Below are 26,974 nucleotides of genomic sequence, written 5' to 3'. Positions count from 1 at the left end.
TTATAATATTGCAATCTCGACCTAACAATCCCTGAGCCCACTCAATTGTATTATATGAATGCTTATTAGGTAGGGCATAAGATGCACATTCTAATTGCTTTTAGATGGAAATAAACTCTTTTCTAATGAACCAAATAATTCCTGGTCATTGCACTCATGGTCAGTGTGTCCTCTGCGTTAACAGGACTTTAATGAGAAAGCTCTATGGTATGCGTGGTCCTAAGTGGAGTGCAATGGAGGATCGCTACCTTACTCCTTCCTAACTTCCTCCGGGTCTGAACTAATTTCCATGTATTAAACATCCAAACTTGTCCCCTCAACCCTCTAAACTCCGTAGGCCTGTGTCTGGTGTCACGCGGTATTTGCTCTGTCAGTTGTAGGACATGGGGGTCTGTATAAGAAATGGTCGTTACTGTACACTGAGCAACATTGGGGTTAAAGCTTGATGGAAAAAAACTTACCCGACATCGGAGAACTTGTAAAATATTTCTCCATATGACCTTATGTCGCCTTTGATTTATTCTGTGGAAGGATTAATTTATCAAACATTATTTCTTTGTGGATATCACTAGTATCTTCGTCATTACTATTTCGTTTTAGATATTACTTTATGAACTTCATAAAAATTTGAAAAAAATAAACTGGCACTCGTTGGAGGTATGTAGTGATGGTTAAAACCGCTTTTTTCATTTAACAAATCTGAATGATGATCTCACTGCAAAGAGCTATCTGGTTCAATCCATTTAAAATCAACGAAGCCACGTTACTAGATTTTTTTTTTTTTACCAGATATCCTATGATATATAATGAGTTCTATACATTATTACTTTCCTTTTCAACCGATTTCGTAGCGTTAACTAATTTTTAATTAAAACTAATTTTATATATCAGGTATCAAACGAAATTAAATAAAAACTAAATGTGTATATGCTCTACATTTTTTTCTTTTCACAATGCATCTTAGAATAATTTTTATAAGTTCAATTTTTTTTTTTTACTATTGCCGATTTACAACTACGAAAAATAATGAAAACCTTAAGCTGTTTGCCGCAAACTAACCTATACATTTTTCCATACTTTGAAAAAGGGTAGTTTGAGCGCTGTCTTCTAGACCTAATATTAGTATTTTGTTTGGTTGAATACCATTTTCCAATAAACGTTGTTCGTAAATAAAATAAATTTAATAAGTCCTTAGCATCAGTCAGGGAGTGAGTTGAGTTACACTTGAGTACAACACAAAGTTTTGTAAAGGCGTAAATTTTCAAAACTTGCATACAATTTTTTATGGTTAACGATTTTAATGCAAGTATTTCTTATATGTGCGACTCGCAGTTCATTTGGTAGCGCATTATATACACAAGTAATTATGTTGTTCATTTTGTCCATTTTGTGCTACTATGTCTGTTCGGTTCAGTGGACTGTTTAAAATTTAAAAAAAGTGGACAAAATGTCAACCTTGATTAGTTATTTATATTTGTTGTTGTCTATGTTTTTAATTTATAATATTGGTAAATTCTGTGAGTAGGTTATATATTTTCGAGCATTAAAGAAAGAGGCTTGAGAGGGTTTAATTTTAATTAAGACTGAGCATTGATGATAGACGGGGCCCACTGTGTTGCGGTAGATGATAGGAAGTGAAGAATCATGTAGCAGCCAACTCCACGGCTCTCAACTCCCAGGGCACCAACTTCACTAACTACTCTTTAATTAAAACCTGTAACTTCTTCTAATTCCTATCCTCTCCTTGTTTCTCTCCTCAGATTTATCCAATTTATCGAAACTAACTTTAAACTCTTCGCAATTAACGAGACAATTTATTTAGGAATGTGTACACACCCGTCCAAGTTTGAACCCACTAACAAAGTTGACGATTTGACGAGTTTAAATTTTATGTATACTTCCGGGTGTTAATTGGGCTTCGGTAGTTATAGTAATTTGTTCGAATTGGAAGTACTCGATATGTCCTTGAGTTTCTCTTTAATCAATATTAAGAATGAAAACGACAATCAAATAACTCGTAAATGAAATGAATCCTCATTTAATGAAAGCATTTAAAATTAATTATAAATTCGTTTACATTTACCTAATTTCTGATTTGGAAGAGCATTCTACTAAAGAACAGATTTCAACATATCCTTAACGATTTTGAAGTAATTAAAAAAAAATTAGTATATAATACGGAAAATCTAACATCTCAATTATCGAATTATTGTTGAACATTAAATCCTATTTATAAAAAAATGTTCTATAAAGATGAATATAAACTAATATTAATAAGGATTTCATCATGTGTTCTAAAATACTTGTATTATTTCACCTATTTTCTGACTGCTTTCACCACCCATTCTAGAATCGGTAATAACACATAACATTTTTGTTTTGAAGAAATTAAATAAAGAAAAAATAATTGTTTTTCTTTTTTATGTATAAGTTGCGTGTTAGTGCAAAGAAAGTTATACTATTTTTTAAAAAAGAAGGAAAAGGGGGGGGGTAGCAGAAGAACCAACTTTCAATACGAAATCAAGACTGACTTTACTTTTTTAATCTTCTATTTTTTTTTTTTTTTTACTTTTTGAACATCTAATACGATATTTACAATGAATAATCTAAAATATATATGCATATATATATATATATATTTCAGTTGTCCTTCCTTATACTTGTATACTATAAAACAGAGTGGGCTAGGTCTGCCGAAGGCCAGGGTTTTATTATTGGCCCTGGGGCCGCTTGCCGGGGGTTCAAAAACGGGGAGGGACCGTTCCAATTGTATAAGGGATGGGTTTTCGATGACTTCAGGCTGCAGAGCCCGAAACCTCTCTATCGCAGTGGACGTCGTCCAAACGGCACTGGTTCAAATTCAGCCCCTCCACCATGATTAGAATAGCTGATCACCTCTAGATAACCCCCCCTCCGTATTTCAGAAATGATCAGAAAGGAGTTCATAAAATAAAAAAAGGGGTGGCTGAGCACCACGTTCAAGGTTGGCTTTATTTTCAGAAACGATTCACCTTATATAGGTAATCTACAAAATATCAGCTGTTAGTATCTGTCAGCTGATATAAAACTCCATCAGCTGTTATGGCCCGTCGTCACCTGATATCGTATTCTATCGTACCTTAAATTTGTATGTATATATTTTATTACTACATAGTTTTAATGAAACAAAAAGCGAATCAGTCATTTTTGTTAATGAATACATAAACATGAAAAAGAAAAATAGTTATTTATTTAATAGACATTCAAACACGATTATAATATGTGAAAATTTACTTAAGGAATCTTTTTTTTTAAAAGAAAAAATATATTCTGAATAGACTTATCGTTTTCTGCACATGATCCTTTGAATGAAACTTCTATGCTCTATTCAAGCTCATCGTTCTCTAGAATACTCTATATTTCCGTTATAATATAGCACATCAATTAAATTGCGGTAGTAACTTGCGGTATATAGACATTCATGAGGGGTTTGGCCATGCAGTTGCTGTATCTTGAACCGGCATCTTAACGACCAGGGTGTATCGTATATTATTTATTCCAATAATTGTAATGCTATCTTCCTCAAGATACGCTTGGCAATTATGGGACTGCTAGGTCATTAAAGTCGCAGATATTCTCAAAGTTCTTAGTTAATAACACCCATATCTTTGCTATTAATTAATTTGGTCTCTTATCAATGATTCCCGTACTAGTTTATACGCTAAATATACTATTATGCATGTTTTCACTAACTATTGCTTCATTTTGACATTTCAGATAAAGGACTGAACATGCTCATAAGGACAGAACAGTGATCAGCGCTAAATTGTGAGTGTTATATACTTATTTATCTATTAATTCAGTATGTTTTGCTTATACTTTAGGTGTATTACTTGAGTGCTATAAAATACTGTAAAAAATAATTTACATGCACAACATGCTACCATTGCCGAAAATCTTGTATCCTATAGGAGAGCTCAAAAAACAATAATACAAATAAATAGTTTTGATTTTTTTTACTAAAAAAAAATAGATAATTTTACCAATTACTGATTATTGCATTATTATTTGACCGGCACAATTTTGTTATAAATTCGTAATAGGTTTTTTTTTGTGTTATTTTTCAGTTGTTTTGTTTATAAAGAAGCATATATGAAACAAAAACTAAGTGTTATTAAACTTTGTTTTTAAATATATTATTATCTATTTTATTCGAGAAAATAAGTTTGCTACAAATTGAGTTGCTCTATTAGAAAAAACTAAAACAGTAAGTTCATATTGTTGGTAATTCAATAACTGGTCAACTACAATTTAGAAAAGTGGATTGATTACCTTTTCAGGGCTTAAAAAATGATTTCATCCACTTTTGTAGTTCCGCGCCTCAAATGTAGTTTACACTAACTTAAATAATTGGATGTTTAGTAACTGAGAACTTCAAAATAATATAAAATGGAAAATATTACCAAAATATTGAGTTAATTTGGATACAATTTATTTTATTTAAATAAAATTATAAATTTACTACGATAAAAACATCTACTAAAATTATATTAAATTAAAGATTAATAATCCAAATATCTTTTATCATATAAATTATATTTATTTGACTTAAATATGTCCATAATTAAGAAATATCCATATAAATCGAATTTTTAATTATTTATTAATTAACAATTATTTGGCCTATCATATTTGCAAAAATTATCAATACCATAAATCCTTTGTTGTGAAATCTATTGCATAAATATAAAAGTATTTATATTTTCTATTATACGTTGTAAATAGTGACAGCAGATGATATAAAAATCAAGTACGACATTGAAATCATTTTATGAAGTTTCAGAGTAAGTTGTTTTGTTTTTTCATGGTTTGAATTAAATGAATATTTATTTTAAAAGAGAGATAAAAAACTGCCAAGAGAACATAAAGTATAATTTATTCCCGTCTGTTATGAATTTATTTCCATTAAAGTAAAACGTACATTTTTAATTTTAATCTGTAATCTAGTTAATTAATTTTATTTATATTAATGATATTTTCGCATTGAATTTTACCCTGATAAATTATTTGAGCAGGAAGGCTTGGAAAATATATTATTACTGGATGATGAATCATTTTATTTCCACATTTCTGCATTAAAACCGCAGTTAACCTAAAAATTCGTGTTGTGTTGTTCAAAACTCATCACATAAAGCTGTTGTGTGATGAATTTTATTTTACTTTCATCTCTCCAAATATTTATTATTATTAATTTAACAATTATTGATTATCTCATAATTTTAATTCGTACGGCCTTTTGCTTAAAATGTTAGTTTCTTGAAAACAGAAGATACGTGATGTATTCAACATTGTTACATGAATTCTATTGGTAAATGTATACCAATAGAAAATTTATAATGAAGAATTAGGAGTACTGTGTCTATTTCTAAGTTATATCAAGAGAAAATGTATGATTAAATATCGGGGTACTTTATATCACCTGTGTCCATTTTAAAGTTATATCATGAAAAAATTTATGTTCAGGTAATGAGGTATGTATATCCCCTGTCTCGTGTCCGTCTCTAAGTTATATCATTAGAAAATGTATGATTAAATTTAGGAGTTCTTTATACCTCCTGCCTCATGTCCATTTATATCTTGAATCTATATTATAATAAAATATTTGTTCCAGAATAATAATAATAATATAATAGAACAGTCATTGCTTAAGGTAATTCTAGCTGGAAAGTTTTTTATATTGCAATACAAGTGCATGAAGTGACAAGATCTCACTGAAACAGACCGGAACTGCCGAGATTGTTAAACTCCTCTAATTTCCTACTATCCTATTGTAATGTAAAAAATTTCTGGTATAATTAACCAGCGTTATCCCTCTCCACAATTTCCGTTTCATCTCGCTCCACGAAATCAATTTACTCTAATATAATTTATTCATTTTTCTTGAGTTGTAGATCGTCGGTAAAAAAGTTTCTCTTCAAAATTTATGATTCAAGCTTAATATTTTTACCAATGACTTAAAAGTTGGGGGTAATTAATTGAAGGCCAATTAATGAAATATTATGTTGGGAGAAAGGGAAAGAGAGGGAGCAGCGGAAACGAAGGAGATAGTGATTGAAAACCTTCTTAGGACTGGACACCTCAATATTATTTATTAAATGAAACCTCTCTTCTCAAACTATTTTATTGTTGCTATATTTACTTAACCTTAATAAACTAAAAAACTGCCTATGTTAATAATCAGTCTTTAATTATTATAATTATCTATTTATCTTGCCTTATTTTTAAAATTAGAATAGTTACCTGCTTTTCATCATCCTTTCCCCACCCTTCTCACTACTGTTATGATGATTAAACAAATTATAATTGCCTAACTAGATAATATTTGTGTATTATATGAGTCCCACTGGTGCGGATCCAAAGCTATGACTGTGGAACAACTAGGCCTTACCAAAACCAACCAACGGGTGTTGATTGATGATCAGGCTGTTAAACGCCCTTTCAAAACTAACAAACAATGTTTTGTTGTTGAAGGTTTGTTAACCTTCCTATGTGACAAATAGTTATTTACCTAAAATTAAAAGCAAAACAAAATCCAATTTTAATGACCATTAATTTCTTCTAAATCTTACTTAAAATGAATATTATCAATTGCCCTCTTTGTGCAAAGAAGGTATACTATGAGCATCTAACCTAGTTAAAATTTTTCCGTTCCTAGAAGTAAGTGTAAATTAATTTCAGTCAATGAATTTTTATGAAAAAATGTTTAAATGCTTATTACTCATTGGGAGTCCACATTGCTAATATGGTGGAATTTTGTAAATGGCCGCATTATCAGGTATTATATGATGATTCGCAATGACTCCTATAGTACTTGTAAGCATTACAAGTAGATGATACATCATAATGAATATTTTCTAGTGCATTTAACTTATTTCAATTTTAACCCAATAAAGTTTTTTTTTTGTTTATTGATTCTTGTGATTTATAAATACGTTATTTTGAGCCTATACACTTACATGGTCTGGTGAACTCTTTATCACCGTCTTTCGGAATAAATTTTACAAAGATGTTAGATTACAGTCACTTTTAAGTTAACTTGTAATTTTACTGAATTAATTTTTTACAGATTTGTAAGTTTATATTTTCAAGTCGGCAACTATAATGGAACCATCTTAATTAGGATAATGCATTCGTAATTATTTTATTAATAGTTGCACGTCATTATCACATCTACACATTTCTTGTTGAAGTACGAGACTATTTCATATCTTTTGAGGACTATGAGCTCGTGTAAGGATGAAAACGTAGTGGCTCGACTCCGTATCGCTTTGGTGGCGGGACTTTAACATGGCCTCAGTAACGCTTGGAACTCGGGCGGTGCCAACTTGGTATCTGGCAGAATCTGCAAAGTGGTGGAGCCGGTTGTAATTATAACTAATTGGTCGGGTTGTGGACCCTCATGCTCTCAACAAACAATGTTAAACTTCTACCCAGCTCATTGCTGCGGCTTCTCCGCTCTTCACGTTACTACCAGTCGTTAATTGCCTAATGACGTGCCTGTTGCACTAGTTTTTGGTGTGTGGTTTATTGCAAAACAAAGTTATTACTCCTGTTGTTTGAAAGGTACAGAATTGACGATTGATATGAGTTTTGTTTTTCAGCTAATAATGCAATGATGTATGTGAAATAGATTACATTAAACTTCATTGTAGAAATGGAATAATAAAAAATAAATAAATTAATTAATAGCATTATCTCATTCCTATTCAAATCACATCTAATTCGACAGATAAACCATAAATTGTAATCGAAAATTATTTTATGTTTTTCAATAATGATTTGTGTAAACTTTTATAAAAAAATAATCTCGTTAAGTTGTGTCCTCTTTAAAATAAATGTAATATTTAGTAATTCTTCTTTTATTTTTTTTATGGTGAGAGTATTAACGCCTAATATATATCTTATGGGGAACCTTTCACTATATTGCACATCCTGTCATGGTGCTAGGTCTAAGATACTGTACGAGAGGAAGTTGGACTCAGAACTACTCGTAACTTTGAAGAAATTTTGAAAAATAGTAAAGATGCAGGCAGAAAATTTGTTTTTATTTTTTAGCAATATTTAAATTTTAATATTTGTATCTTTTAATTATGTTTTCACATTCCATTTCTACAGGGCAAAATTGACCTCAGTAGTTCATGAGCTCAAATTATTAATAAATATATTTCCTATACCAGCATTACAAGGACGGGTTGTTTTGTAGAATAGCCTATTTGAGCCAGAGAGATTAATTATGTAGGTTGGTCCTATACGAAATAAAATTCACCCCTCCCCCCCTCCACCCCCTGAGGCCTAACTCATATAGGCCCCGTTTTGACTGCACTTCCTCTTTCATGTTTGAGAAGCGTCCATAATACATCATTGTGAACAAGAATGCTTTAGCGTGTGTTTGGTAATTAGGGTTTGTGAAAGCGTACAGTTGATGCAAACTAAACACACACTCAAGCATGCTTGTACAAATAGATTGATTATGCATTCTTGAGCATATATAATCACCCTTAAACGCTTACTATTTTTTCTATCTACTTATGAAGTCTATGGCGTCTTATATTAAAAATGTATCGCGTTTCACAGAGGTTGTGGGTGACCACGCGGTAGAGACAGGTTGTGGTAGCAGCTTAGTGTCACAGTGACAAGTTGTTCCTGTCATTCAACTGTCACTGATCCTTATACCTGTTACTTCTTATGTCTCCAGCCTACAATGCGGTTGGGTTACGGAACATTGGCGTTTCGAGTAAAAAAAACACTTAACATATATTTTATTAAAATTATTGTTAATTAAAATGTAAATTTTTTATTCAAACACTATTGTAAAAATAGTAAAAAATAATTTAAAATTATTACGCAAACTGAAAAACTATAAATCTATAGAATTATATGCACTCTGAATTGTAATACGATTAGTGAATATTTTCTCATAATTAAGTTAATTACTTCAACAGGTATTTATGTATCTGTATCTGATATATGACATTCCTCGTTGTAAAAAAAAAAAAATGTAATAATTTTTGTTTCACCCATATCAGTGTTGGGACTAAAAATAACTATTTTTTTTTTAAAGTTTTGTCTTTTTAAGATATCTATTTATGTGGCTAAATTATATAATAATAAATTATTAGATTAGTAAATTTTAAAATAAACATCAAGATAAAGTAATCAGTTTTATATGTGGTCGGTGTGGGTTGTCTTAAATAGTTTGAGGAGCCACTCTTATCATTGATAGTAATCAATTGAAGCTTACGGTTCTTTATAGAAATATCATCACGTATTTATTATAAAGTATTAAGTTTCTACTTTTTTTCCACATACCTATTGAAATGAAAAATTTTGAAACGTATTGCAGAACTTTTTTAAAATTATTTCGAGATGTTTTGTTTCTTAGTTGATTATAGCATGGTTAAGTAGTCGCCTATTGTCTGATAATTGTAAATTACTCGCTGATATCCGTAAATCCATAAGAGTCATGCATGCAATAACGTCTGAGCCAAGTTCTGTTGTCTTGAAGCCACGCTTCGTCACGCATGTTTAATCCTTTGCTCTTAACGGCTGTCCGGGCGTTTAGTATGCGGGTTAGGAACTGTATTGTTTATTTTATATAATAACTTATGGTGTGGAGTAATAGTTGTTTGAATAAACCGAATGATTATGTTACTGAAGAAAACAATGGTATTGCTATCTGCTCTATAATTGCTGTTTTACTTATTTGCAAACGTAAAAAATTTAATAATTTAGAAATGTAGTGTTAAATTGACATGAAGGGTGGGTTTGAACGACAGTGGAATGTAATAAACATTTTTTGGGGGGGGAGGTGAGGGAGAAGTTGAATCAATTTTTCTTCAATTATCTTAAGTATTTTGAAAATTAACAATCAAATTAAATATATTCTTGGTTCAAAGTCAATGTGGGTTATAGACAAATTTTGCTATCTTGGGTTCTGTTGCATTTTAACTTGGTTGTCTATTCTCTTTGCAATCTCAAAAAGACAACTTAATACAGTGTAATTTCGGTAATTCGAACTTCGATACTCCGATCACTTTAGTAAACCGAAAATTTCAGTAAAAAAGAAAAAATATTACAAATAATATTAGTCACTGTCTGATGTGGGCAGCAGAGATTTATATACCGTGGAAGTCAAGTCATTCTCTTACGTCTGAAAGAAGAAACAGTGAAATTTCTACAAAGGTCTCGAAGAATAAAAATAAATAATATTAAGCAACTTCTTTATAAACTTACCTTATTATCCCAGCAATCATAATACAAAGAGTGATTTAAAAAAAATTGTAAATACACTATTTTGGTATTGTACAGACGGTATTCATATTATACACTTAGTATTTATGTACATGGGAGTGACGTTAGCAGCGTCGTAACGCGCCTGTCTGCAAACCCAAAGGTTGCGAGTTCGAGTCCCCGGCCCTATCCGGGATTTTTTCAAGCATCACTCACAGCCTCCCTCCGGGCATTTGTGAGGCCCGTTAGCCAATGGGTGGCACTCACAAAAAAAAGGCGTGGGAGTGACGAACCTACCCTATGAAAACCACGTCATGAAACGCTCGATGTATTTCCTAAGTACATTGCGCGAGGCCTTGGACCTCCATGGTCTGTCGCGCCAATAATAATAATAATAATAATCAAGTACATATCATGTTGAACGTGGATGGCTAAGCATGTTGAGTTAGAAACTTGGCATTCTCGTGTGAGAAGCGATGCCTGTTCGAATCCGTCCTGTACGGGTTGTCTTTTATTTCGTGGTTTACGCTCAGTAACGTGGCTACAATAGGTTAATAACCTAATGATAACCCGTATTTCTTGTTCTAAGCTGGTTAACATAAAGACGTTAACCCCTCCCCCAAATAAATAAGAAAAGTAAATATCATGTACTTTAAATATATTTATATAATAAAGATATATCATTTAAGTTAATTTACAAAATAGACTTTCTCACAATCAAATAAGACTTACACCATTTTCGTTCTAACCGTCTCATATGTTTGTTTTTTCTTTATTATTTATAATCCTATTTCCATGTCATCCTCATTTTCTCATTTTATTTTTTATATTTTATTGACTTGATTAACTATAGTTCGTCGTGAAAATAACTAAGCTCTGAGAACACCGTACTGCATAAATTAGTATTTATAGTTTAGTTTCAATATTCTTTTTTATTCATCATATAAAATAAATCTTTGTAGTTGCTAAAATAAAATTGTAGTTTGATTTTGTGGCAGTGTACTATAGTTATTTATTCTGAATTTGTTAAATACTGGCGTTGGACTCCGAAAACATCAATATGCAAAAATAAAGAAATGAGAAATAAGATTGCGTGGTAAATAAACCTGAATTAATAGTAAAATAAATCTTTGAATCTCATTACCAAGAAATAGAGAGATAGTTTACTTGTTACTTATCAGTTACTTGTCTGCTGATATTTTCTTTTGCTTAGAAACATATTGTATCTGCTTTATCCGCTGGCTGTGGATGCTATAAATGAACAGGCTCTAATTTACAATTACAACAGGCTTACAATTTTCTTTGGACTAATTATTATTTTGAATCAACATAACACCATTTTTTATGATAGTAACGAAGAATAAATAATATGTAGACTTTGAGATAGAAAACGTGTTAGTTTGACGCAGTATTTCCAAAATGTGTGCCCCAAGCATATGTCAGGGGTGCCTTGAACTGCCTATTTCTTAAAACACAAAAACAAAATCAACATGGCAATTATGCAATGCATCCAGCATTTACTTTGTAATATTTTTCTAATTTTCCTGAATCTTCTACTACATTACAATAAGGATGATTTCGGCATTTTTAAAATATCTTTTTAGCTCTACTAGAGCGCAGCGAAATGTTTTTAGCCCATCGAGAGGAAAACTAAATGTTATTTTTCCAAAAAAGGTACCATGGCGAAAAAGTTTTTGGAAACCGCTGGTGTGATAGAACACTTGAAAAAAAATTGTTATTTAAATATATTTATCTGAGTTAATATAAGATATTTTTTTCACGCCATGCCCTTAAATGGTGGTCAGGTGGATACTGGACCAGAAACTACACCTCCACCAGCGGACAAACATAATATGGATGGTGGTGATCGATAGGCTCTCGCTGTTAGCCCACCCTTAGCCATTCCCTTTATATTTGCTCCCATTATTCTGCCACCATAGGCTACTCCATCCTTCGTCATCAATTATTCAAAGAGGAAGAAGAAGCGGCTATAAGAAAGGCTGACCGTTCCTGCCGAAGCCCTCTAGGCTTGCTTGTGCCTCCTATATTAGATCTGACAGCTGATTCATCTTTTTCAAGTTTATTTCTGTAGATTTTTTTCTACCCTATTAATTCAGCATACTCTCTTTTGGGGGATTAATTTAATTACTGAATTATTACCCCCCCCCCCTGGCCTGTGCCCTCTGTTTCTTTATTTTTTATTTTATTTTTAGTTTCACTCACTTTTTAGTTTTGTGGTCATTTCTGACATACGGTGGAGAGAAGGGGAGAGAGGTATATGTTATCTATACTTGATCAACCTATTCGGTTACCTGAGTGGGAGTTCAAGTTTTCATTCTCCCACCCTCCCTCAGCTACAAACGGCTTCCGTTAATGTCCTACCGCTTTTAAGTGAGGAAAGTACGTTGTAATTGGGTAAAATTGCTGATGTGCAGTTTCCATGTTCCAATTTCCACCTGTGCATTTTAGATCTCCTTGAGTTGACAAAAACATTTTTGTCCATTGAAAATTATCTCTTGAACTTATTTTGGTGCTTATATTTTTGTGGTGGAGTTCTGAACTCCGATGTCCGTGGAACAAATCGGGCCTACTGTGCCATATAACTTAAAGCATTTGTTATTGATGTGTACATAGGATTGATTTCTTTAGAAATCACTTAAATAAAAATTTACTAGTAAATTGATGGATATGAAAGTTGCGTATATTTTACTTATAGGTGGTTTATTATATTAGTTAAAAATAGGGATGCACATAACATTTGTAATTTTCTTAATAAAAATGTTATTCAGATCCATTGTTTTTAACTTGCTTTAGTTAAAATTAATAACCTAGACATTCCGTTTTTATCATATAGGACTATTTAGGAGTATGTGTATTTTGTCTTCTAATGAGTGCCATGTGCTTGTGTCTATCATTTATGTCTTGTGTACTTTTATAAATTACTTGCCTAATATTTATTTTTTTTTTCCTAAGAGAAAAAGAGGCAGAAGAAGAAGCTGTTAATCTGTGGGAATGAATAATAAAATGGGAAAGACATTTAACATTCAACAAAAGTCTTTATTTTTTTATGAATCGCTACAATTTTCTTACATAGGGTTTTTACATTTGCCAAGTTGACGCATTTGAAATTCAAATTAGTTTTCTCTTTTTTTTTTTTTTTTTTATAAGTCTACTAATTTCCTGTTTCCTCGAATTTCATAATTGTATTCTTTCTTCAAATAGAATTTCTACTATAAAATCCTCTTTGAATAATCTGTGTATCAAAAATATTATTTATTTATCTAATTTGTATCTTTAATTTAAAATGTCGAAAATCATAACTTGCTGAAGAAAGCTACGGACGTGAGGTTGCTGACTTCGATGAAAAATATTAGGTATCCATCCATGCGCTCTTATAGACAAAAAAAAATTATTTTAGGAATCATTTCTATTCTTATTTTCTACCTTTGCTGTGCATGGATTTAATAGTTTTATAAACAAATCTATTTATTTTGTTATGTAGAATAAGAAAAGTGTATTTAAAAATTCAATTGTAGGCTTCCTCACAAACACTAATAGACGATTCTAGTAAAAAGTAAGCCAGTATCATTTTCCCCCCGAAAAAACAACTTTTAGTTTATATATGTTATTTGTTGGTACATTTGAACTCACTTAATAGGATAAACAATTTGTTTGCAACAATTGTTAAAATTATATATTTTTTTTTATTCGGCTTCTTTATATGCAATGCTTTTAAATATATGAACTATTACTTAGTGTAATTTAGAAATATATTCTTAAGAGATTCTGAATAAAATTAATTATTGTTGCGGATTTGCCAAACTAAAGTTATCCGAATTGACATCTTTAGCTAATATACGAAAACATGATTACCATTAAAATTATAACTTATTACTTATTTCATGTTCAACGGCCAAAGTTTCTAATAATTTGGAACTCAAAAACACGCTTAGTTAAAAATTCATTGTCAATTGGAATTAACTACTAATTAGTTTGGAGGAAGATAGTCTGGATGGCGGTCAATAAAGGTTTCAAAAATAGTAACTAGTTTAATAAATAGTTTTTGTTACTATTTTGAAACCTTTATTACTTCCTCCAATTAGTACAAGAGCCCAAGAGGAGAAAAAAGGCAGTTACCTCACCCCAATTTTTGATTACTTTAATGAGAACTATGTATTGATAGTCTGCCCAAAATTGATGAGTCTGCCAAGTATAGGTAGGGGGAATAAAAAATGGTGGCTGTTTCAAAACCTTAAAAAAACACTAATTTTTCATTCGGAGCTCTATATCTTAAAAAGTAGGAACAACACAAGAAAACCTAAGAGAACGTCATTTAAAGAATTGTAAATTTGCTAAAATATAAGCCCTGATATAGTTATTTACGTTAAATATTTTTCGAGATATAGCTTTTTAAAAAGAAACGTTTCAGAAAAATGTTGTACGGGACGTACTGAAAGATTAGTAGTTAGTGAATTTATTTTGAAACATTTATATCTCAAAAATAGGTATTTGACATACAGATGTCTATTAGAACTCAAATTAAAGCTGGTTTTAATGAGCTATAAAGTAGTTTATTATGTTTATCTTCGTAGGAGTAATAGTTTACATGAAATTTGCTAAATAAATTTTCATTTGCCAAATTTATATTCATATGCGAATATCACAAAAACTACTACCCCTACAAAGATAAGTGTCATAAACTACTTTATAGAAATAGAAATTTCCTTTGTTTTGAGTGTTGGCAGATATATGTGCGTCTAGAGATATATTTTTCAAAAATCCAACATTTTATACTATTAACTAGAAATTAACATTTTGTGATTTTATTTTGTCAAATATCATAAAAACTACTATTCCTACAAAGCTAAACATAATTAACTATTTTGTAGTAAATTTAACTAGATTTAATTTGAGCGCTGGCAGACAATCTGTACGTCCAATGGTTTCTGAAATGGAGTTTTTCATTTATTGTTTGAACAACTATAAATCAATTTAGTTTAGCAAATATCATGAAAAACTGCTATTCCTAAGAAGGTCAAGGTCATAAACTTCTTTACAGTTCATTATACTAGCTTTTATTTGAGTGCTAATGAACATATGTACGTCACATAGTTCCTGAGATATAGATTTCTCAAAATAAATTAACTAACTACTAATCTTTCAGTAGATATTTAAGAAACATTACTTTTTAAGAAGCTATATCTCGAGAACTATTGGACGTAAATAGTTCTTTTAGGGCTAATATTACAGCAAATTTACTTTAAATAATGTTCTCTTAGATTTTCTAGTGTTGTGTTAGTTTTTAAGATATAGAGTTCCGAATGAAAAAATAATATTTTTTTAAGGTTTTAAAATAGCTGCTATTTTTTATTCCCCCTACCTATACTTGGCAGACTCATCAATTTTGACTCGTCATTATACCTTGTTTTATCTACTTCATACGGTCAACCATCTTTTTCCAATTATTTTCTTATTCTTCCAATTAAATCTAATTATTTTAAATGACTTGTTCAATAACGATTATTTTTGAGTTATCAAATCATTGGAGGGCGAAGGCGATAAATAGATGCCAGGTTTTATTGGATTATTATTATGATCTGAATTATATTGTGACAAATATTTTTCAGTCATTCAATTGCATTACATTTTTTTTTTTTTATCGCTAGTCATCCTCGCTAGAATCGGTTTGATCTTGAAAGATATCGATAGAAGGTAAGAAGTTCTTATTCTTTCTCTTCTCAGTAGCCCCCTCTCTCTACTCTAGATGTCCCTTTATTTTATTTCTTCAACCGTCTCTTCTATTCTCTTTAGACTTCTTTGTTGGAACCCTTTCTGTAGCTCTGATTTGTTCTCAGCTTTACTTTTTAGTTATTCTTTTAGTTTAAAAGTAGAGTTTTTACGTTAATTTTAAATTTCTATCTGACACCGTCTCCTGAGGTGCTCTAATTATAAATTTAAAGTATTTTCTAACATTTCATTCCATTAAGAGCTATTCCAATAGATAGAAACAGGAAATTGATACAAATCTCTGTGTTATTGGCTGCCTCTTGTGGTCTGTAAAAAATTACTTAACTACGAAGTATGTATAAATCAATGTATGTCAATGGATTCTTATTTTAAAATGTTCGATAAGCATGGTAGTAAAAATGTTTACCATATTGTGAGAATTCGTAGCCCTAATATGGCAGATTTTTCAAAATGGCCGCCGTATATGTTTTAGATTATTGCCAATAACCCCTACAGTATTAGAAATAATTGGAATGTCATAGTAAACTGCTTAATATTGCATTGAACTAGCTTCAATTTGAGCTATAATAGAGTTCTTTATGAGCGATAATTTCCGAGATACAGGTTTTCCAAAACCAATATGTTTTTTTCTATAAAACAAAAAAAAAAATTATTTTTTTTTTATTTTGGGAAATATGGAAACTACTATTCATAAAGAAATAATTATTATAAACTACTTTATATTCAAATTGAGTCATAATAGACAGTTTTGCGTCATACAGTTCCTGAAGACATAGAAAATTTAGAATATGACTTATTTTTAATGTATATTGCAAAATATCAAAATCGTGTAAAAATTCTTATAAGCTGAGCTGTAGGAATAAAGATACCTAAGAATAGTCATATTTCATTAAATAATGTGATAACTCATTAATTATCTTTCTTTTTTTTTTTGGAAAAGATATTTAACGTAAAAAGTTGTGTTAGGCTCAATTTAAAGTTACTTACAAAAAAAATATTTAGTTTTCATTGTGCTAAAGGTAGTTTTAGTACTGAGTATTGAATCAAAATTGAGCGATAATTTTATTTTTTTCTTTAATATTTCTTTAATGTTGCGTTTTTTATTTATTTTTATGGCTCAAGTCCTTCACTGATGACCAATAGAGCCACATAATGGGAACGTCAAGATTCATTTATCGGTGCTACCTTGAAATAAATTTTGACCGACCCAGGTTGGATTCGAACCCACAACGCATAGTTTATGAACTTACTCACCAGATCCTTGATCTAATGCTTTAGTCGTCCAATATCTACTTTTCGAGGACGTTTGATGTGCCTCTTGTTTAAGCCAAGTAAAAAATTAATCTTGTAATCAAAAATGTGCGTTACCTGTTAAAAAAGTACGTTTTTAAACGAAATACGTTATTCGGTGGTAATGTTCAGAGCAAGAATACTATAAAACAAAAGTGGAAAAGTTTTCTTTGGCACATATTTAATTCAATAAATAAGAACAATTTAAAACTCATCCGTTGTAAATGGGTGTCTAGGTAAATACCTAAAAGCACTAAGTTACACCTGGCACTCGACATCCTAACTCGGTGAAACAGTTTAATTTAAAATTTAAGGTGATATATACTTCCAAATAGATACTTGTTAGACTAAGATATGACCAATTAAATTATTAAAATTTTACTGATTTACATAGTTTATAGATAGGTTCGAATGTGTATTTATTTTATTTTTGCTTAAATTTAATTTCCTTAATTTTAAATAATTTTTTTTGTCATTATATAACCAGTTTCGTTTTAATATATTTTTATATCGAGTTTTTGTTCCTATTTACTATATTTTCTTTTATTATTTTTTAAATTTTCTTATCACTTACATTTGTTTCCCCTTCCGTTCCTCTTTTTCTTAATATATTATTTGAAAAAATACATATTATACTAATACTTATTGTTCTTAATTGCGGTAGATTTCATTATTATTCTTCAATAAAAACATTTAAATTTACTTAATTCAGGAATTAATTTAGGAGTTATTGGCTTAAACATAAAAACACACTCGCCTACACCGACATCGATGATATTTCAGCTCTTTGTAATACTTATTTATTAGCAATCATACGCCAGTAAATTACTTTATTTTGTATTTTTTTTAAACTATGCATAAGGTGAAATATTTAAAAAAAATTTATTTGTACTAATAGTGAAAAAAAAATTCAATATGGGCCAGTGTTTTAAATTAATGCAACTGCTACTTAGGTTGGGTTTCCTGTGGTAAACAACGTAAATGATTTTTAATAATTAGAATAAATTCATATTTGAAAAATATTGAATATATAGTCTGTGAAATTGGTAAAATTTTATAAAATAGAAATCCTTTAAATTACAGCAATGACTTAAGAAATGATAATGTTCCCTAACCCAAAACTTAAGAGTGGTGTTCATTTACTGGGATGTAAATTTGGTGGAATAATAACAGTTTATAATATGAAGACAACATAAAAATTGAACCAATACGCGTGCTCGATAAGAACGTGATGTCCTCCTGCGTCAGTATTCAGCAATAGCAGGGAAGAGTATGTGTGTTCATTATCTGTAATGGGGAGGGGATTGAACCCCATGATCGCAACCCCTACGTATCTTGTTCCAGGGCATTACTGGGACTATTCCCTGGATTAGAGTAAGCTGTATTTTATTCTTCGGTAGTTTGACATCTTAGGCCGTTTTTATTTATTTATACATTTATTTAAATTAACAAATTTACTTTATGCAGAAAGTTGCACTAATAGTAATGAGCCTGTATGATCCTCATGTCAGCTTCCTCATGATGAAAATAATAAAATTAAATATTTCGTTTTTATATTTACTATAAGAAGATGGGGGGCCACGGGACCTTCTAATTTAAATTAATGTTTGAAGTACCACCAATGGGTGGTTCCTTCCCAAAATTTTCAAGTGTATATGAAACAGACTACATATTTACCTATTGTGTTATTTTGTACAGTTGTAAATTACATTAAATAAATAATTTAAAAAAAAAATATTTACTGTAAAGCTATATCTTTGCCTCGGAGGTGAAGAATACTAAGTCCATTTTTGACCAATATGACCTTATTAATTATATATAAATGTAGTTTCTATACCCAGAGACCTCTCCTAAACTAAAATATCCTGAAGCAATTGTAATAATGGTTACATCTTTCAAAAAATAAAATGAAACAAAATAAGTTCATTTTTATTGGAGATGGGGTTGGATAAATGTATCACTGTCTCATTTACTCTAAGACTCAAATGAAGACCACAATTTATAACTCGTGCTCTGAAATATTTTTTTAAATAAGTATTTAATCCCTTTGTACGGATGTTTTTATAATATATTTTAGCTTTATTTTAAATATCTGAAAATGACATCTCATTTTATAAGGCGATAAACAAAATTTTTGGAGTTGATACAATATTTGAAAGCAGCCAATAAAGAGAAAATTATTTTGTAAATTTCAGTTGAAGGTATATTTCTTTAAATTATAGGCAGGATTATTTCAATAATTTTATTTGAACAACGAAATGTCCTACGCTTCGGGTTTCATGCTATCTTCATGAGCACTATGATTCAACAAAAATCAGATAACAAATAAGATTTTTGTTGAATTATAGTTGTTTTTTTTTTTACATCGCTTCCATCTTAATATTTTTATATGCAATTCTAAATTGATTCAAAACATAGACATGTGAACTAATATTGGTTTTCTGAGAAACATTAGTATCTCCTCCACTTTTACAATATTTTAGTTGATCAAAATAAATATAAACAGTTGTTACAACTACCTTGTTCTTAAAAAGATCAAAATTATATAAATGTTAAAATTAGTAATTAACTCTCGTAAGAAAAACGCTCTTTAAGCACACACATATTTGACTTAGAATTTACACTTTAATCACCATTTACTATTTACCATTTACACACTAAATGTTCACCATTCCTCCAGCGGAACGGCCCCTCCATGTTCCAATAATCCACTAGCGTAAGCCAACCAAGTTTACAACCTTCATTGGACCCCTCACCTAACCTTATAATACCAAAAGGAAATCCAAGGTATCCTTCACACCCAGCTATACACAGAGCATACCTACTATATGTACGTACCAAATACCCATTAAAATCTTTACAGGAGGGTAGGAAAAAAAACAACTTTAATCACCATCTGAGCTACGCCACTAAATTTATATAACTACCTCCTATATGTATGTATTCAATAAACTATTTCGTCAAAAGGGTACGAAGAAAAAAAACACTTTAAACAATTAATTAAGTAAGCATTTGTAAAATATATTTAGAAAATTTATTTGAACATCAACATTACAACTTTCTTTTTCTTTTCCGTTTATGTGTGATGTTAATTACTAATAGGTGATATAATATACTATCTGGTGTTTAAACCGTCCTCACCAATATTTTATTGCAATGATCCCTCAAAAAATTCTTTGGCCCCTTTGAAACCGAAAATATTAACTAAATGTTCCCTCTGCGTCCTGTTATTTAACAACATTAGCCATGTTGTTCTGAGGCTTAAGTTAAGTAGGGCTATTAGGGACATAACATAAACACTGGTACTACATGGTATTTAGTTATAGCCAACTCCACCTAAGATTACTTGGGCATAAACCACAATCACGACCGTTTGCGGGCACAGCAGTCAGGGGGGAACAAGGGCGAAAGTTTGTGTTGAGGCTAAGTCTAGCCCGGGCAGCGGCTAAGCTCCTTAACCCCAGGCGGCGGCTGCTCTTCGCCTGATAACACTCCAAGCCCTCCAACCCTTTTCAGCTTAGTATTTAGCCAGCTCTATCAAACCCCCTCTATATTTCTGCGAGTTTGTTTTCTAAATTTAGATATATGCGAACAATCCGGAATGAGTCTAGACTAGGCTGGGTATATGCGAATGTGATCGGGTGATTCGGCTTTTTCCGATTCGAACTACTGTCTCCATTTATACTTTACTTATCAAATTCTTTAATATTTTTTATTTATCTATTGCTTTATTATAGTTAACAATGGGAAATGGTTGTTTATTGCAAATAAGTAAAATTAAGGTAATTTAAATTCAAGGTTTTATCCAATATATCCACTGAAATAGTGTGGCAGGGAGTAAATACGGTTTAAAAAAAATTACCTTAATTTTACTTATTTGCAATAAATAACCGTTTCCCATTGTTAACTGTATAAAGCAATAGATAAATAAAAAATATTAAAGAATTTGATAAGTAATTAAAGGATAAATGGATCCTTTAATTATTTATCAAATTCTTTAATATTTTTTATTTATCTATTGCTTTATATAGTTAACAATGGGAAATAGTTATTTATTGCAAATAAGTAAAATTATTAGAAATTTGGAGGTAGCAGCGTAGTAACCCACCTGTCTACTAGCCCAAAGGTTGTGAGTTCGGGCCCGTTTGAAACGTTTTGCTGGCTATTCTGCTCAGGTCATTCATAACAAGTCAAATCACCCTAAGAAACAATAAATTTCTTATTGATTGATTTATTATTTGTTATTTTAATTTCCTTTCTTTCTTTGAGGTTTATATCCTAAAGTTTGTTAATTATATTCATAATTTAGCTAAAAATGCTACTAATGCCTTCCTTCTCCACTAGCAAGCGAGAGGTGAACTATCATGAGGAGGTTATATTGTGTGTTGTTTTTAAATTAAGCTTTTGTTTATAATTATAATTTTGTAAAGATCCTTTAGTAACTTGTAGCAGTTCACTCTTATATTCATTAAAACTGTGGAAAGGGACTTTTATTCTATTCTATTATTTTAGGTAATATGGTGTTTCTACTTTGATGTATTTTACTTAGTACTTCTGTTATAGCTCTGTAACTTTTATTTATAACTAACTATTGTTTTAGCAATCGTCTCACTTTCTACATTCTTCAGAATTATATACACACACACACGTATGTGTGTGTATGTATATTTATAAAAAATTTGGGATATTATTTTCAAAAATTCCAAAGATAGGATGAAAAACATAATAACCTGCACAGCGTTTTTAAATGATTGGTTGTGAGGCGTAAATGTATATCTAAGATTGTCCTTGAGGACGACAAAATAGGCCGAAACGTTGGATTGGTGATGATATAATAAAGAGTGTTGAGTCTTAACCTGGATACCAATTGATTTATTTTTTAAAAAATAATAAAAAAAAAGAAGTATATATTTCTCTTCCTAACGGTGTCTTAGTGGGTTTCAGTGTTTTCTTAGAAAATAACAAATCCTTTCACTCATCAATTGATTTAATGAGACTTTAAGATGTTAAAAAACAAAACAAAAAAAAAACAAGAGTTCAAGTTCCAATTAAATAAAAATAACGAACGCTAAACCGATAAGTATTCATGAAATTCACCTATTAAAAGAACCGATTATGTCAGATTTTATTGAATTGTGTGAAAACCTGTTCGTGGATAATTATTGCTTAGAATTTAGTCCTTAGATCGTTTCGCGAATAACGCATTTCTATTTTCGGGTCTTTATTTATTCAGTGATGACCTAACCTTTACAAGTCCTTAGAACTTTAGGTTTGTTGAGTTTAACGATGGATCAATGGTACAGCTTATTCATTAACATTGCATTTAAGCATAACAGTCGTCTTAAGGTTTATTTTAACGATTTTAACTAATGGGTAGTTTTTCTAAATACTATTATGATATTACTTTAAATTTACTTGTTGTATTTTATATACAGTTGTAAATGGCAATAAATAATATTTTAACAATGCCATAATTAACTCTGGATTTCTCCCCTTTCCCAGATCTGTGATGCGAAAGTTTTTCTCTAAACTGCGACCTTTATGTTTATCCGCTTCCTTCAGAATTTGATGGAAAGTATTTTGAGAACTTGAGTATGGTCTACTGTTAGTAATATTTGGAAAACCTGGCATCCAATGATCTTCCGTTCAATAGGAGGATCCTCAATTTGAATTTATAAATCAAGTTCCTCCAATAAGATTCACACGGAAAGGATTTTAGTTATATCCTATAAGACATATATTGGTAAAGAATTTTATATAATAAAGGAAAATTCAGACCTTCTTGAACTCAGAAGGGAGAGGATTAGATCATATAGACCTTAACTGAAGATCAGTCCACTTAATTCTGAAGCCATCCACAAAAGAAGATACTTCGAAATCACAAGTTTGGAATACACTTTTAAAATTCCTTCCTGTTACTGTACATCCAATTATACTTTTTAAATATGGTTTATATTCCATTATTGATGAAAACTGAAAAAAAAGTCCAAATAAATTATTGTTTGTTGTCTGTAAATTTCTTTTCTTTTTTTTTTTTATTCATATTTCTGTGTCAACCATGCGTTTTAATCATTATATTTATTTGATGCGAAACTTAAATTTCCTTTTAAAGCAGTTGAAATGAAAATGCTAAATTAATTATCGAATGACGAAAAGGATGTCTTTAAAACTTCGCAATAATCATAATCATTAATGTACAACTGTTTAATTAATTTTTTTTCAGTCTAATTTATTAAAAATTATAATACTATTCCACTCTACACCTGTCTAAACTGTATACATCTAACTATTAGAGCATTTTGTTAGAAATCATAATGTTTATAATTTTTTTTTTGACCAATGTCAACAGTAGGCATTAAAAGGTTAATTATATTTTTATTAATATAACGTTAATTATAATTGGTAACATTTCGGTATAAGCGCACTTTTGAACATGTAGAAGTACTGCGACCTATCTGACTACCAGATAATGATGCAATCACCGCCTCCTCTAAATTCCCCTGTTAATAAAATTGAAAATTGCCCTATGGAATTTATTGTATATAATTTAGGTGGTCTAGTAAATTAGGACAGCTGAATAAAAAAATGATAGTTATGTAGATTTTATTTTATGATGATGGTTACGTTTGAAGTCCAATATGTACTTTTGGTTTATATAAAGTATTTAGTTTAGTATCATTGGCCAGAGCTCATGTTTTCTTTTTGTCAGTTATGTAGATTATATTCATTTAATTATCCACAAATAAAAAGTGTATTTAATGAGTTTTCAGTAAAATTGTATTTTTATTACTTTTTTATTTTATAATATTCAAACCAAAGGTAATAAACCAATTAAATTATTAAATAATACCGTTTAAGAACTTTTACAAATTTATCTGCAATAGAATGAAGAGTGTTTTAATTTTTTTTATCCGACATTGAATTTTTTATTGTTACATTAACAAAGGCTTTGTTAATTTACTGGGCGACTGACAGCTGTGGATTAAAGGATAAAGAATTTATTTTCTGGATATGTTTAAATATTTGATGAAAGCCCTTTTATTAAGCAACCGTGAATGTTGAATGCTGCTAGGCCGTGCTCTGCGTACGAATTACTTGTTTTGTTTTTTTAATGTTTTATCTCTGAATTATTATTTCTTAAATTTAGGAACGAATTATCCCTATTGTATGATTTTATTTATAAAGGTGTTAAGATGTAAATTGTGTCGAAGTGTTCAAAAGACTATTATAATTTCCAAATCTTTCAGTTTTACACTTCTATTTTATATATTCAAGTACATATTGCAAAATGAAAGTTCTTGGTTTTATTTATATATCGTATGATTACTGCCTCATTTAGATTTGTCCCGCAAGGAATAGGTCTCTTATAAAACTCACTAAGATATGGCATATAGTAACATGAAGTGGTTGTACTCATGTAAGAGTTGCTCTGTACGATTTTTTAATTAAATAAAATAATGAATACAGTAGAATCATATTTATCTTGGGTGATGTGGTAAATTAACGCAAAATTTTTGTTAAACGATGCTTTGACTATGTATTACAAAATTCTTGTATAAAAACGTGTTTATTTGTAATGAGTCTATAAATCTGTAATGAGTCTATTGGTAAATCATTTTTAAGAATTATGGATAAATTTTAATAAATACAAATTATTTAAAATATCATTGTTAGCTAAACAATATTCAATCATACTTCATTTAAATATAAAATGTATATCATCTTAAAAGATTTATTTCATTGATATCCTGGAAGAGTGCCGTGGTATCAATATAAAAAAATATATTTAAAAGAATCTAATTCGTGAGTGTCATTGTCCCAATACTGGTGGAAGCTCAAAACATCTTGGTTCATTTGTAGTTGATACGTAAGACAATATCAGATAAAAGAATCAGGCTCAGTTGTGTAAAAAGAACTTCTCAACTAGTGACTTTTATAACACATTTCTAACCAATACATATATCCTTGTTTTCCACGTCATAGCTATCTTAGTTTGGTAATGATCATACCTGTTCAATTACCATGATTGAGATCTATGCCAATAACCAGAAATACCTTGGTATCTGGTAACCATTCCCCAGGGTGCGTCATGTTATCGTGGAATAAGGACGAGGATTGGTTATGTAGTTTTGGTTGATTGAACTGTCCCGCTTAAGATGCAAATTGCGTTGATTGGCCACTAACGAAATAACTACACCGAGTTGCTTGCTATCATAAGCAATTGGGTGAGTGAGGTAGTGGCCACTATGACTCATCCAGAATAGTCAGTTCTGGATTCGGTCGTGAGCAATAGCCTCTTGCCGAATTTGTAATGTATAATCATCAATTATAGCTTCATAAACCAGAAGTTGGTATGATTATTATTCAAGGTTAGGTCAGCTGCTAGTATTTAACTGATTAAGTTGTAGAAGGGTGCGCTAAACGAATCGGGAAGGATTCCCTTTTATCATGACTTAAGAGATTGTGATGTTGAAGAACATTAAATACTCACTAATTACGAAATATTATGAAATTCGCAGTCGCTTTAAGTGCGGTAATTAGCATCTAAAGGAATCATATAAAGAGAGAGAAGGGGATTTAGAATCAAGAAATTTCGAAGCAGAATATACACAAAAGAGGACAAATCCATAAAACCAAAAATGTTGATTATTCAAATTTTCGTTTAATTGGAACAATTATTGTGGTTTTAACTGTGTCAGCAATTGATCTGTTGACTACTATTAAGCTGTTCAAAACATCAAAAGTTTAAATAAATAGGATTTCTTGCGAACAATTATTTTTCGCAAACGAATTAAATTACATAAAAAATAAGCTATTTTTTAAAAAGTTTTTAAGATATATATATATTTTTTAACAATCTTCAAATAGTATTTATTATTAATTTTTTTTTTTTAATTGAATACTCCTCTGAAGATCTGCCCGGTGCTCCAAACGGCTATATATTTAAAGAAACAGGAATTTATCTCTTTTCTCTATAAATTGTTGAGGGAAAAATAGTATACTATTTGACTAAATATATATTTTTATTTAAAACAATGTTTCGGCTATAAATCAGCAAAAATATAGATTTATAAATTGTATTATTTAATTAAACTAAATCCAATCACCAATATGCCTCTATTGCCCAGAAAGCATTCTTTATAGAAAAATATATATTTCATAAAATATTTTAATGCGAATTTATTAAACGGACTTATATCCTTCTGAATCTTAACAACAACTTTAAATGTGTAATTAATCACATTGGATTTATAACTTTTTTGAGGTTTTAAGGGTATAGATTGGAAAATGGAAAAAATGTATTTATCTACTTAAGCAACTCTATGCTTCATATTCAGTAAAACATAGACCATTTAAATAATGTGATATGAAAAATATAACTATAATTTCGAGTCAAACTAAGTTAAGAAAAATATAACAACTGAAAAAAACATTTTTTTTTTAAATATCATTATCAATTTTGTTTGTATAAAAGTTTTTCCTGCAGATAGAATTGCACTATGCGAAAAAAAATAAAATAATAAATGTATGTTGTTAAACTAAGTGATATCTAGTAAACTACGATTAGAACAACCTAAATATGAAATATATATAGTAAGGGGGAGGAGTATCGATCACGAAAAATGTCGAATTCCTGTTTTCGACGGAACTCAACGGAAATTGAGGT

At 30.2% G+C, this 26,974-nt stretch overlaps 1 protein-coding gene across 3 annotated transcripts in view; it reads left to right on the top strand.

Moving 5' to 3' along the window:
* Positions 1-26,974, top strand: part of LOC106683743 (N-deacetylase and N-sulfotransferase sfl) — a gene marked incomplete at its 3' end in the record, with an annotated part of 703,925 nt that overhangs the window by 515,848 nt on the left and 161,103 nt on the right. For all 3 annotated transcript variants that reach the window (XM_067044629.1, XM_067044627.1, XM_067044628.1), the window contains 1 exon segment: positions 3,757-3,807.

Source organism: Halyomorpha halys, unplaced genomic scaffold, assembly GCF_000696795.3.
Source record: "Halyomorpha halys isolate HHAL.00 unplaced genomic scaffold, Hhal_1.1 Scaffold511.1, whole genome shotgun sequence".
Taxonomy (NCBI): Eukaryota; Metazoa; Arthropoda; class Insecta; order Hemiptera; family Pentatomidae; genus Halyomorpha; species Halyomorpha halys.
This window is presented reverse-complemented; position numbering and strand designations above follow the sequence as displayed.